The 12,946-nt window shown below is 46.2% G+C and overlaps 1 protein-coding gene across 2 annotated transcripts in view; it reads right to left on the reverse strand.

Annotated features, from left to right (window-relative positions):
• LOC137435312 (BTB/POZ domain-containing protein 7) overlaps positions 1-10,266 on the reverse strand; it is a 106,036-nt gene extending 95,770 nt beyond the window's left edge. Inside the window, exon 1 of one of the 2 annotated variants that reach the window (XM_068128993.2) lies at positions 10,118-10,266. The gene's annotated coding sequence lies outside the window, so the exon portion shown is untranslated. The remainder of the gene's footprint in view (positions 1-10,117) is intronic. The other variant, XM_068129002.2, reaches the window with a different exon arrangement.
• Positions 10,267-12,946: the final 2,680 nt, after the last annotated feature.

The raw sequence follows: 12,946 nt of genomic DNA on the forward strand, positions 1-12,946 counted from the left end.
GCTCGTGAAAGAGCTAACATTTATTTCACAAACAAATCAACCAGACAAACAAAACATACAAAAAGAGGGAGCGGAAGACAAGATGGGGAGAGAAGGGGAAGCACACAACCACAACATTTGAGAGCAGGGAGAAGTGTGGGAGGGAGAGGGCTTGGGGGGAGGAGGCGTGGGAAGGGGGGGGGGGGGGGGGGAAGAGGTATAAAACACAAGGGGACCGAAATTAGCGGGGGTAGAAAAGATCAAGGTTTTGGATGGGGGAGGATAAGAGATGGTGGTGAACAGCTGTTTTAAAGACCTGGAGGGTGGAGTGGGATTGAAGAGAGTGAGGGAGTTTGTTCCAGAGGCGGGAGAAAAGAGGAATGAAGGAGTGAAGGTGAGCAGAAAGTCTTGATTTTGGCAGTTTAACCATAAGAGGGTTGCAGGCAGATCTTGTGTGACCTGTAGGAATATTTGGGGGACAGAGCCCAGAGAGAGCTGGGGAGGGCAAGGCCAGAGAGGAGTCGGTAGAAGACGGAAAGACCACCAACCTGCCTGCGGCTTTGCAATACATGTCCCCTACGGGTTCTAATTAATGTTCTTGTTCCAATCAAAAAGGGCATAACTCTGAGAAATTGGTGGAACTCCCCAAAACTCAAACTTGTTCTGCAAGTTATCTGAATAAAGTCATGTAGTTTCAGTTTTGGGTATGGGAAGTTGAATATATTATTTATATTATTCATTCAGTTTTATATCATTATATCATTATATCAGTTATATCATTCAGATTTTATGACTTCCGGTTCCTCGGGCGAGTGAGGCGTGCTTCGAGCTCTCCACGGCATCGAAGTTTGAGTGTTTTCCCATTCTTGTCTTTGTCAAATTTCCACTGGTTATTTTGCTGTGTACGTGTTATTGTGTGTTTCTAGTTGGTGTTGGTTTGTGGTTCGTGCAAACTTGTGTAATTAATCGTTTTCTGGGTCGTACCTCGTGCGCAGCCTGGTGACTTGGGGCTTCCCTCCCCCCGTCGGTGTTTTGTCGGTTTGGGTTATTTCCTTCGCTGTATTGCTCGTTTCTTTTATTTTGTTTTCTCCCCCTCACCTCACCTCCCTAGACAAAGAATTCTATATTGATTCTTTCTCTCCTCCCGGACAAGTGCTTGTTCGCTCTCCTCCTCATCTCGGCTTGTGCCCCATCCCCTGTATCTCGTTTTTCTTCCGCCTCTGCTCCTTCTTTCTCAAATCCACGTTCTCGCTTGGAGACTTTTCCCGGATTGTTTTTCATGGTTCTGTTTGGATATTGTTGGAATATGTTTAAACCGCAGCCGTGATGCTGACGCCACCCCCCCCCCCCCCCCCCCCGCCAGATTTCCATGTTTTAAACGTTTCCCAGTGTGTACCCTGGTCAGAATAGGTACACCGTATCCCTGCGTGTCGTAAGAGACGACTAAGAGGGTTGGCGTCAGAAAGGGCATCCGGCCATAAAAACATTGCCTCAAAAAGAGAACCATGACAATTACAAGTACATATGGGCAGGGTGCAGCCTGAAGTGGAGATCGGTTTCTGAGGTTTGGGACATGGAATGTAGGGACAATGACAGTGAGATCAGGAGAAGTGGTGGAAGTATTGGTCAGAAGAAGAGTGGACATATGTTGTGTGCAAGAGACGAGATGGAAGGGAAGTGGTGTGAGAATGGTGAAGGGTAGGCAGGGACAGAAATACAAGTTTGTGTGGCAAGGGTGCCCGGAGGGCGTGAATGGTGTTGGTGTCCTGTTTTCTGAGGAGTTTGTAGACAGTGTGGTGAGTGTGACTAGAGTGAGTGATAGGTTGATGATGGTGAAAATGATGATTGGAAAGCTCTTGGTGAACGTCATCTCGGGATATGTTCCGCAGGTTGGTCGAAGCGATGAAGAGAAGGACATGTTCTGGTGTGCGATAGAGAAGCTGATGGAAAACATGAAAGATGAGGAAGTTGTTGTGGTGGGAGGAGACCTGAATGGACATGTGGGAAGGAGTATGGATGGTTTTGAGGGAGTTCATGGGGGTTACGGATATGATGTGAGAAATGGAGAAGGTGAAAGGATTTTGGAGTTTGCTGATGGAGCTGATTTGTTGATTTGTAATACTCAGTTCCAGAAAGAGGATAATAAGCTTGTTACATACACGTCAGGTGGGTCGACGACAACCGTTGACTACCTGAAGGTGCGTAGGCGAGATAGGGGGCACCTCCGGGACACAAAGGTGATCCCGGGAGAGGAGGCTGTTTCACAGCACCACTTGGTTGTCTGCGACATAAGGGTGAAAGGTGTGAGGAGAGCTCGGCGGGTGAAGTACCAACCGAGAATGAAGGTGTGGAGGTTGAAAGAGGTGACAGTAAGGGAGGCATTAAAAGAGAGGCTGAGTAGGGTAGAGGATGATGTGGTTGAGCTTGAAAGTGGTTGGATGTCAATGAAAGCTAGTCTGTTGGGAGCCGTTGGTGAGGTATGTGGATGGACAAAAGGACCACCGAGGCACTCGGAAACATGGTGGTGGGATGTTGAAGTTGGAAAGAGGATTGACGAGAAGAGGAAGAAGTTCAAGGAGTGGCAGAAGGCGAAGGGTACGGGAGCAGAAACAGCAGAGCATGAAAGTTATAAGGCAGCCAGGAAGGCTGCAAAGAAAGAGGTAGCAAAGGCGCAGGAGGCATGTAGGAAAATGTTCGGAGAACGCTTGGATTCAGAAGAGGGTCAGATAGCAGTATTCAGGATTGCAAAGCACATAGCGAAAGAGAGGTGTGACGTGATGGGGGTGAGTTGCTTGAAGGATGAAGTGGGACAAATCGTTGTCGACCCAGATGGAATTAAAGGAAGATGGAAAAGATATATGGAAATGCTGTTGAATACAGAGAATGAATGGGATGGCAACATAGAGAGTAACCCAGTTTTAGGACCGGCAGAGAAGATAACTGAGAAGGAAGTTGAGGAAGCGATAAAAGCAATAAAACACCTTTATTGCTTTTATCGCTTCCTCAACTTCCTTCTCAGTTATCTTCTCTGCCGGTCCTAAAACTGGGTTACTCTCTATGTTGCCATCCCATTCATTCTCTGTATTCAACGATAAAGCATCATCATCATCATCATCATCATTCATCAAGCGATAAAAGCAATAAAACCACCTTTAGAGGCCATTTTTCCCCGCAAGCGGGGGTTGGCCTTTTTCGGGAACCGTGGTAGTTGTTGTTTTTCGGTCCCCTTTTTGAAGCAATGTTTTACGGCCGGATGCCCTTCCTGACGCCAACCCTTTTTGCCGCCTTTAACGACAAGCAGGGAATTACCAGTGAACTGGTACTCAATTAGCCGACCTCAGAAGGATGACAGGCTGAGTCAACCCCCCTGGCGTTAATTCAGCGATCGACCGGGTTTCGAACCCAGGATCCTAGGATCCTAAGCTGACACCCTAGCCGCTAGCCCAACACCAGGGTTACATGATAAAATAAATGTTACATGATACATGTTACATACATACATGTTACATGGTTACATGATAAAAGCAATGAAGAGTGGAAAAGCGGGAGGGCCGACGGGAGTTGTGGGAGATATGTTGAAGGCAGCAGGAAGTTGGGGTGTGTAGAGAATGACAGAGATCTGTAATCTGGTGGTGAAAGAAGGCCGCATTCCAGTGGTTTGGGAACTGAGCAGCCTCGTCCCTCTATACAAAGGGAAAGGTGACCCTCTGGAGTGTGGCTCGTACCGAGCGATAAAGTTATTGGAGCATGGAATGAAGGTATTGGAAAGGGTGTTGGAGAGGAGGATAAGGAAGAAAGTGAAGATCGACAAAATGCAGTTTGGATTTATGCCAGGAAGAGGAACGACAGATGCGCTTTTCATTGTGAGGCAGTTGCAGGAGAAGTACATGGAGAAGAGGAAGAAGTTGTTTTTTGGGTTTGTTGATCTGGAGAAAGCATTCGATAGGGTTCCACGCAAAGTATTGACATGGGCATTGAGGAAGTTAGGAGTGGAGGAATGGTTGATCAGAGTAGTGATGGCAATGTACAAAAGAGCGCGCAAAGCTGTAAGGACGAAGGACGGGAACAGTGGTGAGTTTGAGGTGAAGGTGGGAGTGCATCAGGGGTCGGTACTAAGTCCACTACTATTTGTAGCTGTGATGGAGGTGCTGGCTCAGAACGTAAAGGAGGGTTTACCGTGGGAGTTGTTGTATGCAGATGATCTGGTGTTGATTGCGGAAAGTATGGATGGACTGAAGGAAAAGATGAACAAGTGGAAGGAATGTATGGAGACAAAAGGTCTGAAGCTGATGTCAATTGGTAAAGCATGTGGTGAGCTGGAAAGAACTGGGAAGTGGCCGTGTGCTGTGTGCAGGAAGGGTGTCGGAGTGAACTCCATTCAATGTACAATGTGCGCTGAGTGGGTTCATCAAAAATGTAGTGGTCTGAGAGGGTCATTTACCAGTGTGGCAGCTACATTCAAATGTAAGGTGTGCACAGAGGGAGCTGCAGATGGAGGAAATGTTGAGTTGGATCTTGGAGACGGCGTGAAGCTGGAAGGTGTGAAAACATTTTGCTACCTCGGAGACATGCTGAATGGAGAAGGTGGATCAGACTCGGCAACGGTTGCTCGAGTGAGATGTGCATGGAAGAAGTTTCGGGAACTGAGTGGCGTGCTGATGAGGAGGAGAGTGTCGCTGAAGCTGAAGGGAAAGGTGTATGCTGCATGTGTGAGAAGTGTTATGATTTATGGGAGCGAGACATGGGTAATGAACGTAGAGCAGCAACGAAGGCTGGAAAGGGTGGAAATGCGAATGGTTCGATGGATGTGCGGAGTATCGTTGAGAGAGAGGAAGACAAATGATGAATTGCGAAAGATGATGGGAATATTGCCTGTGATTGATGCTGTGAAGAGGAACAGGTTGAGATGGTTTGGTCATGTGTTGAGGAAGGATGAAAGTGACTGGTTGAGAAGAGTGATGGAAGTTAATGTAGAAGGAAGTAGAGGATGGGGAAGACCGAGAAAGACTTGGCTAAAGATGGTGGAAGAAGAAATGCGGGCAAGGGGGTTAACAAGGAGAGATGCAGAAAATAGGGCAAAATGGAGAAGATCGTCATGGGGACCGCAAGGCTAACCCCCGCTCTAGCAGGGAAAATGGCCTTAAAATGCATGTTGTTGTTGTTGTTGTTGTTGTATTCAGTTGAATGGGTATGTTGAATTGAATTGTAGAACTTAGGAACAGGATCAGTTGAATATATTGTTACAGACACGACTTTGATGTTAAGATGGGCCGAGCGGAATGGCCGTCGTGTCCGCACAAATTACCCGATTGTACTCGAACGTTGACGAAGCCGCGCCACGCTGGCTCAATAAGGAAAAAGAAGACACACGGCTGGATTATAATGACAGACACCAATGTTTCGATTCTCAATTATATTCGTACGGAAAGGTTAGATTACAGGGGCTAGAGGTATATCACAGGAAGACAGGCACTTAGACACACTCTTATATTGACCCCGGACAGACGACAGATAAACGGGACAACGGCTGACTCACACGGGGGTTGATGGCAGGGAAAGGCAGGTATCGGTGGCTCCAGGTGCACCTGTGCTCGGGGCAGAATCAACACGGTTCGGTCCGGTCCAAAGATGCGGGGAGGTCACAGCGCTCGGAGGTAACGTTCTTTCACAGGCGGGTTCTCTTCCTCTCAGCGATCGCAGGCAACGTTCTTTCTCAGGCGGGGCGCATCTGACTCAGCGCTCGCAGGTACCTCTTTCTCCAGCTGGGGGCGCATCTCTTGTCACATCCGGCGCGGGGCCGCGTATATCCGGCGGGGAGTGACACGCCCTCGGCTCGTTAGCGCCGCCCCAGATGGAATCGGTCCGCCCTTCTGATTGGGTGCGGGGGGTTACCAGGCTCCGCCCTTGAGGAGGAGCTGACAGCCAGCCCCTCCGTGGTAACCCCGTGGAGCGCGTGGTCAATGGCGCTAATCGAGCCGGTGTGAGGACGCATCCTCCCCCGCGCCGCCGCCATCTCCTCTGTTGTTGTTGTAATTGTTGGGGAAGAAGATGGAAGGAGGTATGGGAAAGGTCCTAAACTCACTACTGATGCCATATAATCACATTCTGGTGCAACGAAGAGTCATAATTAATGGAAACGAGGCCTTAACTGACATAGACTAAGAATAACTAGCAAGATGTCCAAAAGTTGTCTACGTGTGGTGCGGTGGACCTGGGCACGACATTTAATGGGGGAATAAGGGGAAGGTCGGCTCTACTGATTGTTGTTTACAGACAATGGGACTAGGGAATGGGGGATTGGGGATAGTTGGGGAGTATTGGGGAAAATAGGGGAATATTTACAAGCGGATATGGAGGCCAAATTCCATATTCGCAACAATATTAATGGGTATGGAAAGAAAGTGCAGAAAACCACAGGTGGGACGGACAGACGGGGAGCAAACCTATAATCCCCTCTGAGTAGGGGACTAATAAGGAAATTGTATGTATGTATGTATGTATGTATGTATTGTATGTATCTATGTATGTATGTATGTATGCAAACTATGCATGTATGTATGTATGCATGTACATCTGAAAATCATAGAAAAAAAACAAACAGGGCTGGCCTGATCTCAACCACATTTTGCATACGTGTTGGTCGTACCTAGGGTCAGGCCATGGGCACAACCCAACCTCCCCCCTTGTAAGGAAGGGGAGAGTGACTTGCCAATGGTCCCGGAGGGAGCGGGTGTTTCTTGAAAATTAGTCAATCGCTGGATTAATTGAAAATACACAGCAGCCCTGCATTGAAAAAAGGAACATGAAATGATGAATGATGGTTTCACCGATCAATTACTTGCAACAAAAATAGCAGATGCGAGAGGTTATGGAGGATTGTCTGTAATTATTGCTCCAGCAATGATTGGCCTACCTATACATGTGCACCTTGACAGCCTGGAGCTTTTTTTTTTTTTTTGACAATCATCATGCAAGTACAGATTATGAAAAAATAAAAATTACAGGTTAGCATTGCTTTGCCTCATCATCTCACTCTCCCCCAACCAAAATCACCAAAATAAGTATTAGGCCACCCAACATGATTTAGATAATCCATCCTGCACTGTACATTTTTTAAAAGGAGATTTTACAAATCAAATCGATTTGTCCAAACTGCAAATGTAAAAAGGTCAACAGATGTCGGTTCAGCTTGACGTTGTGTTTCTACGAGTCCAATATGGCACAGCACATGCAATGCACATGCAAGCACAACACACAAAAAACAGACACTGTGGAAAGGGAATGGATACAATTCCAAGCACAAGAGCACGACCATCTGAGTACGTCTCCTCTCATTTGGCGAAACACCAGGGTGGGAGTTTATAGCTGGGTCAAGATTCAAGCTCAGACTAGAAGCTCAAGGCTATCCTGCCAGCCTGGTATTGGAATAATGGGATCGTTATGGTTCTCTGCATTAATTTATTTGTACGCAACAATGTTCTTTGATGAATGGTGGTGTACGTTTCAAATCTTGCTTTGCGTTTCTGACCACAATCTGTTTCCGACAATCCGGAATTTTGGCTGGATCTCGATATTCCCCAACGCTGAGAGCACGAGCGGCACATTTGATTGGTCGAGATGGCGTAAACTGGTGTGATCTTTTTTTCTCCAGGTATTGCTAAACTGGAGGTTTTTGGAAGTGCCAAAAAGGGAATTTTGTTCTACAGTGTTCAAGTCTGCAATTCAGTGGAAATAAAATAAAAGTTTTAAAGGCTGTAGGGAAAAAAAATTCCCAGAAGTTTTCCGTCGTCGATTTAACGTGTTAAACAAGGTGGTGTTTATTCCACCACTCTATTTGACAAGATAAAAAAAGAAAGAGCAATCACATTGCAAACCCTCACCAGGATGTATTTTCAGTGGTTTTTCAGGCTTTTGTGTTAAAACAAATATGGCGGCCGAACCACGTGACTGATGACGTCATCATTATTTTTTTCTCCACCAATTTATGCCTCCATGACACAAGAAATTTCATCTTGATCAGATGAAGTTTTGTACTTGTCGAATTATGACGTCATAATGGAGACACCTATGACATCATTAACATATTTTATTCCCCATTGAGAGTTCTTTACAATGAGCCATGTCTCAATTTTTTCTATCCAGCGCTTTCCGAGATATAGAGGTGCAAGGTTTTTCGGTTTTTCCAATATGGCGGCCGAACCATGCGACTTATGACGTCATAATTATCATTTTTTTAAAAATTCTACAGGTGGAGTTGCACCTATGGTGAAAATTTCCTGTCGATCAGACCAACGGTTGTAGACAAAATCATTTATTCTGTGCGGACAAACAGACAGACAAACGGACTCAAATGCAATACCCTCTCCTCTGGTGAGGGTAATAATTAATTGGTGCTTGTTGTTTGTGTCCTTTATAATGTCCCTAAAAACAGTAAGTTTCCTGTTTGGAATGATTTACAATTTCGTTTGACTGCCATGCAGACAGACAGAGTAAAAACAATTACCTTACTCCTCTGTGCGCATGTGCGATCGGGACAACATTCCGTACAATTTGCCAAATTAAAGGCCAAAGTACCGCTGAACTGCAGGTTCGTGATCCGATGCTTGGTCCCATTCGTGTTCTACAGTGTTCAAAATATTTCAATTGAAATTAAGTTGTTCAATGATCATAGACTGCCGGTCAGACAAAGTGAACCAATGGCTTAATGTCACTTTTTACTTTGTGTGTGCAGGGTAACAAAGCACTGCAACCGGATATCGTACTTAGGTACACAAAGGAAAAGAAGGCATTACTAAATTGAGGGGTTAGTACGCAGCGATTTTGGCCTAAAAACGCAGAAAATCAAGAAAATGACCAAATAGCAGGACATCAAAAATGCAGTGAAAAGAACCTGGAAGCTGAAGAACGTCGACATTGTACCAGTGATTATTGGGGCGACTGGATGCTGAAGAAGAACCTTACGGATATCTTAGAAACCATCCCTGGGAATATTACAACAAACAAACTGCAGTTGGAAGCTGTCCGAGGCTCGGGGAACATCCGGAAAAAAGGTCTCGGAACAAAACTTTGAGAACAAGAAAACATCACAACTTCGTCCATGAATCATGATTCCCCTTTACCGAAACTGAGGCGGATACGTCGAGTCCTGGGAGGACTTCGTTGCACTTTCTGAAATCCGAATATGGAGATAACAATCAACACACACACACACACACACACACACACACACACACACACACACACACACACACACACACACACACACACACACACACACACACACACACATATACACACACACACACGCTTCTGGGATGAAGGCAAACTGCATGAGGAAGCAGAATTCCAAAAACATACACCATAGACTCTCTGCTATTGTACTGTACTGACGATACCGAGCGTACACCACGGCCGACCCGCTCGTACACCACGGCCGACCCGCACGTACACCACGGCCGACCCGCTCGTACACCACGGCCGACCCGCTCGTACACCACGGCCGACCCGCTCGTACACCACGGCCGACCCGCTCGTACACCACGGCCGACCCGCTCGTACACCACGGCCGACCCGCACGTACACCACGGCCGACCCGCTCGTACACCACGGCCGACCCGCTCGTACACCACGGCCGACCCGCTCGTACACCACGGCCGACCCGCTCGTACACCACGGCCGACCCGCTCGTACACCACGGCCGACCCGCTCGTACACCACGGCCGACCCGCTCGTACACCACGGCCGACCCGCTCGTACACCACGGCCGACCCGCTCGTACACCACGGCCGACCCGCTCGTACACCACGGCCGACCCGCTCGTACACCACGGCCGACCCGCTCGTACACCACGGCCGACCCGCTCGTACACCACGGCCGACCCGCTCGTACACCACGGCCGACCCGCTCGTACACCACGGCCGACCCGTTCGTACACCACGGCCGACCCGCTCGTACACCACGGCCGACCCGCTCGTACACCACGGCCGACACCGCCAACCAGGTCTTATTTTAAACACGATCATTATCACAAAGTCCAAAAATCGCAAATCCAGTCCAGCCCAGAAACAATATTCTCTTCCCTGCACACCTCTTTCCTTTAATTCTCAAGACCTTAAAAATAAAATACACAAAAACCTACCTCCTGCGAACCACTCCGTTCAGCTGTAAGCACCGAGTTGTCGTCAAAAGTAACCGGTCAACCAGGCCGAAGCATAGGCCAAAGACACCAGCAGCTCTCGTCCTCTCAATTGGTTGCCTGACTACTCCTCCTCCACCCCCTTTCCCTCCGCCTATCCTACTCCTCCTCCTCCCCTTTTCCTCCGCCCATCCTCCTCCTCCTCCTCCTCCCCCCTTTCCCACCGCCTTTCCTACTCCTCCTCCTCCTCCTAATACGCCTCCTACTATTCCTCTTCCTCCAACTCATACCCTTCCTGCTACTCCTCCTACTGTGCCTCCAACTACTCCTCATGTTACTCCTCCTACTACTCCTTCTGCTACTTCTCCAATTACTCCTCTTTATACTCCTGTTTCTACTATACTACTTCTCCTACTACTTCTCCTCATACTACTCCTCCCCCCGCTACTCCTATTACTACTCCTGTTCCTACTACTACTGTGTGTGTGTGTGTGTGTGTGTGTGTGTGTGTGTGTGTGTGTGTGTGTGTGTGTGTGTGTGTGTGTGTATGTGTAACCACTAATAATGAATTTGTGGTTGAATTCAGTGACCTGATATGCAAATCGTCTTCAAATTTTAAGTTAATCGGATAAAAATTGACAATTTTAGAAATTTCGCATATGTTGACCTTTTGGCCAATGTTTACCTCAAAAATAGTTGGTGGTTGAATTCAGTTAGCTGATATGAAAATCCTATTCAAATGTCAAGTCAATCAGATGAAAATTGAGGATTTTAGAATTTTGAAAAAAGTGGTTGACCTTTGGAATATGTTGACCTTTTGACCTCAAAAATATATAGGATTTTGGCGGACCACAAACTCTACCATTTGGTGAAGTTTCGTGAAAATCGGTTTAAAATTGTGACCCGTAGGCAAGTAAAAGTGAGCGACAGGCAGACAAACACACACACACCCACACACACAAACACACAGACAGACAAACACACACACACACACACACACACACAGACACACACAAACATACACACACAAACACACAAAGGAGTGATTTTGTTTTTTTTTATACAGAATCGAGGCTCGTGTAAGAGCTAACACATTGAACATGAAAACATGCACAGACACATAAAACATGCAATGAAGGGAGCGGAGAGAGGGAAGTACACAAGCACAACAACAAAAGAGAACAAGGACATCTGTGGAAGGGGGAGAGCTGGGGTAGGAGGGAGGGGTACACGATATAAAGCAAATGAACACTTCTCGGAATTTCAGCAAAGAATTTGGGGATTTATAGAGGTGGATTTGTGGTGTTTTAACGGGGATAGAAAAGATCAAGGTTTTGGATGGGGGATGGTGGTGAACCTTCATCATAAGAGATGGTTGTGAACAGTCATTGTTTTGAAGACCTGGAGGGAGGAGAGGGATTGAAGAGAGTGAGGGAGTTTGTTCCAGAGGCGGGAGAAAAGAGTAATGAAGGAGTGAAGGTGAGCAGAGAGTCTTGATTTTGGCAGTTTTGGCTGTGAGGTGTTTTTATTACGTGTTTTATGGCTATGAGGTGTTTTTATTACGTGTTTTATGGCTGTGAGGTGTTTTTATTACGTGTTTTATGGCTGTGAGGTGTTTTTATTACGTGTTTTATGGCTGTGAAGTGTTTTTACTTTCGTGGTGGTGAGGTGTTTTTATTACGTGTTTTATGGCTGTGAGGTGTTTTTATTACGTGTTTTATGGCTGTGAGGTGTTTTTATTACGTGTTTTATGGCTGTGAGGTGTTTTATTACGTGTTTTATGGCTGTGAGGTGTTTTTACTTTCGTGGTGGTGAGGTGTTTTTATTACGTGTTTTATGGCTGTGAGGTGTTTTTATTACGTGTTTTATGGCTGTGAGGTGTTTTTATTACGTGTTTTATGGCTGTGAGGTGTTTTTATTACGTGTTTTATGGCTATGAGGTGTTTTTATTACGTGTTTTATGGCTGTGAGGTGTTTTTATTACGTGTTTTATGGCTGTGAGGTGTTTTTATTACGTGTTTTATGGCTGTGAAGTGTTTTTACTTTCGTGGTGGTGAGGTGTTTTTATTACGTGTTTTATGGCTGTGAGGTGTTTTTATTACGTGTTTTATGGCTGTGAGGTGTTTTTATTACGTGTTTTATGGCTGTGAGGTGTTTTATTACGTGTTTTATGGCTGTGAGGTGTTTTTACTTTCGTGGTGGTGAGGTGTTTTTATTACGTGTTTTATGGCTGTGAGGTGTTTTTATTACGTGTTTTATGGCTGTGAGGTGTTTTTATTACGTGTTTTATGGCTGTGAGGTGTTTTTATTATGTGTTGTATGGCTGTGAAGTGTTTTTATTACGTGTTTTATGGCTGTGAGGTGTTTTTATTACGTGTTTGATGGCTGTGAGGTATTTTCAATTTCGTGGTGGTGAGGTGTTTTTAATTTCGTGGTGGTGAGGTGTTGTTATTACGTGGTTTATGGCTGTGAGGTGTTTTAAATTACTTGGTAGTGAGGTGTTTTGAATTACTTGGTGGTGAGGTATTTTGAATTACGTGGTGGTGAGGTATTTTGAATTACGTGGTGGTGAGGTGTTTTGAATTACGTGGTGGTGAGGTGTTTTGAATTACGTGGTGGTGAGGTGTTTTGAATTACTTGGTGGTGAGGTGTTTTGAATTACGTGGTGGTGAGGTGTTTTGAATTACTTGGTGGTGAGGTGTTTTGAATTACGTGGTGGTGAGGTGTTTTGAATTACTTGGTGGTGAGGTGTTTTGAATTACGTGGTGGTGAGATGTAATCGTCCCAAACTTCCAGTCTGCACCTACCCCTCCCCTATGTATGTGCGGAGGG

The sequence above is a fragment of the Myxine glutinosa genome, chromosome 1, assembly GCF_964187855.1.
Source record: "Myxine glutinosa chromosome 1, kmMyxGlut1.1, whole genome shotgun sequence".
NCBI lineage: Eukaryota > Metazoa > Chordata > Myxini > Myxiniformes > Myxinidae > Myxine > Myxine glutinosa.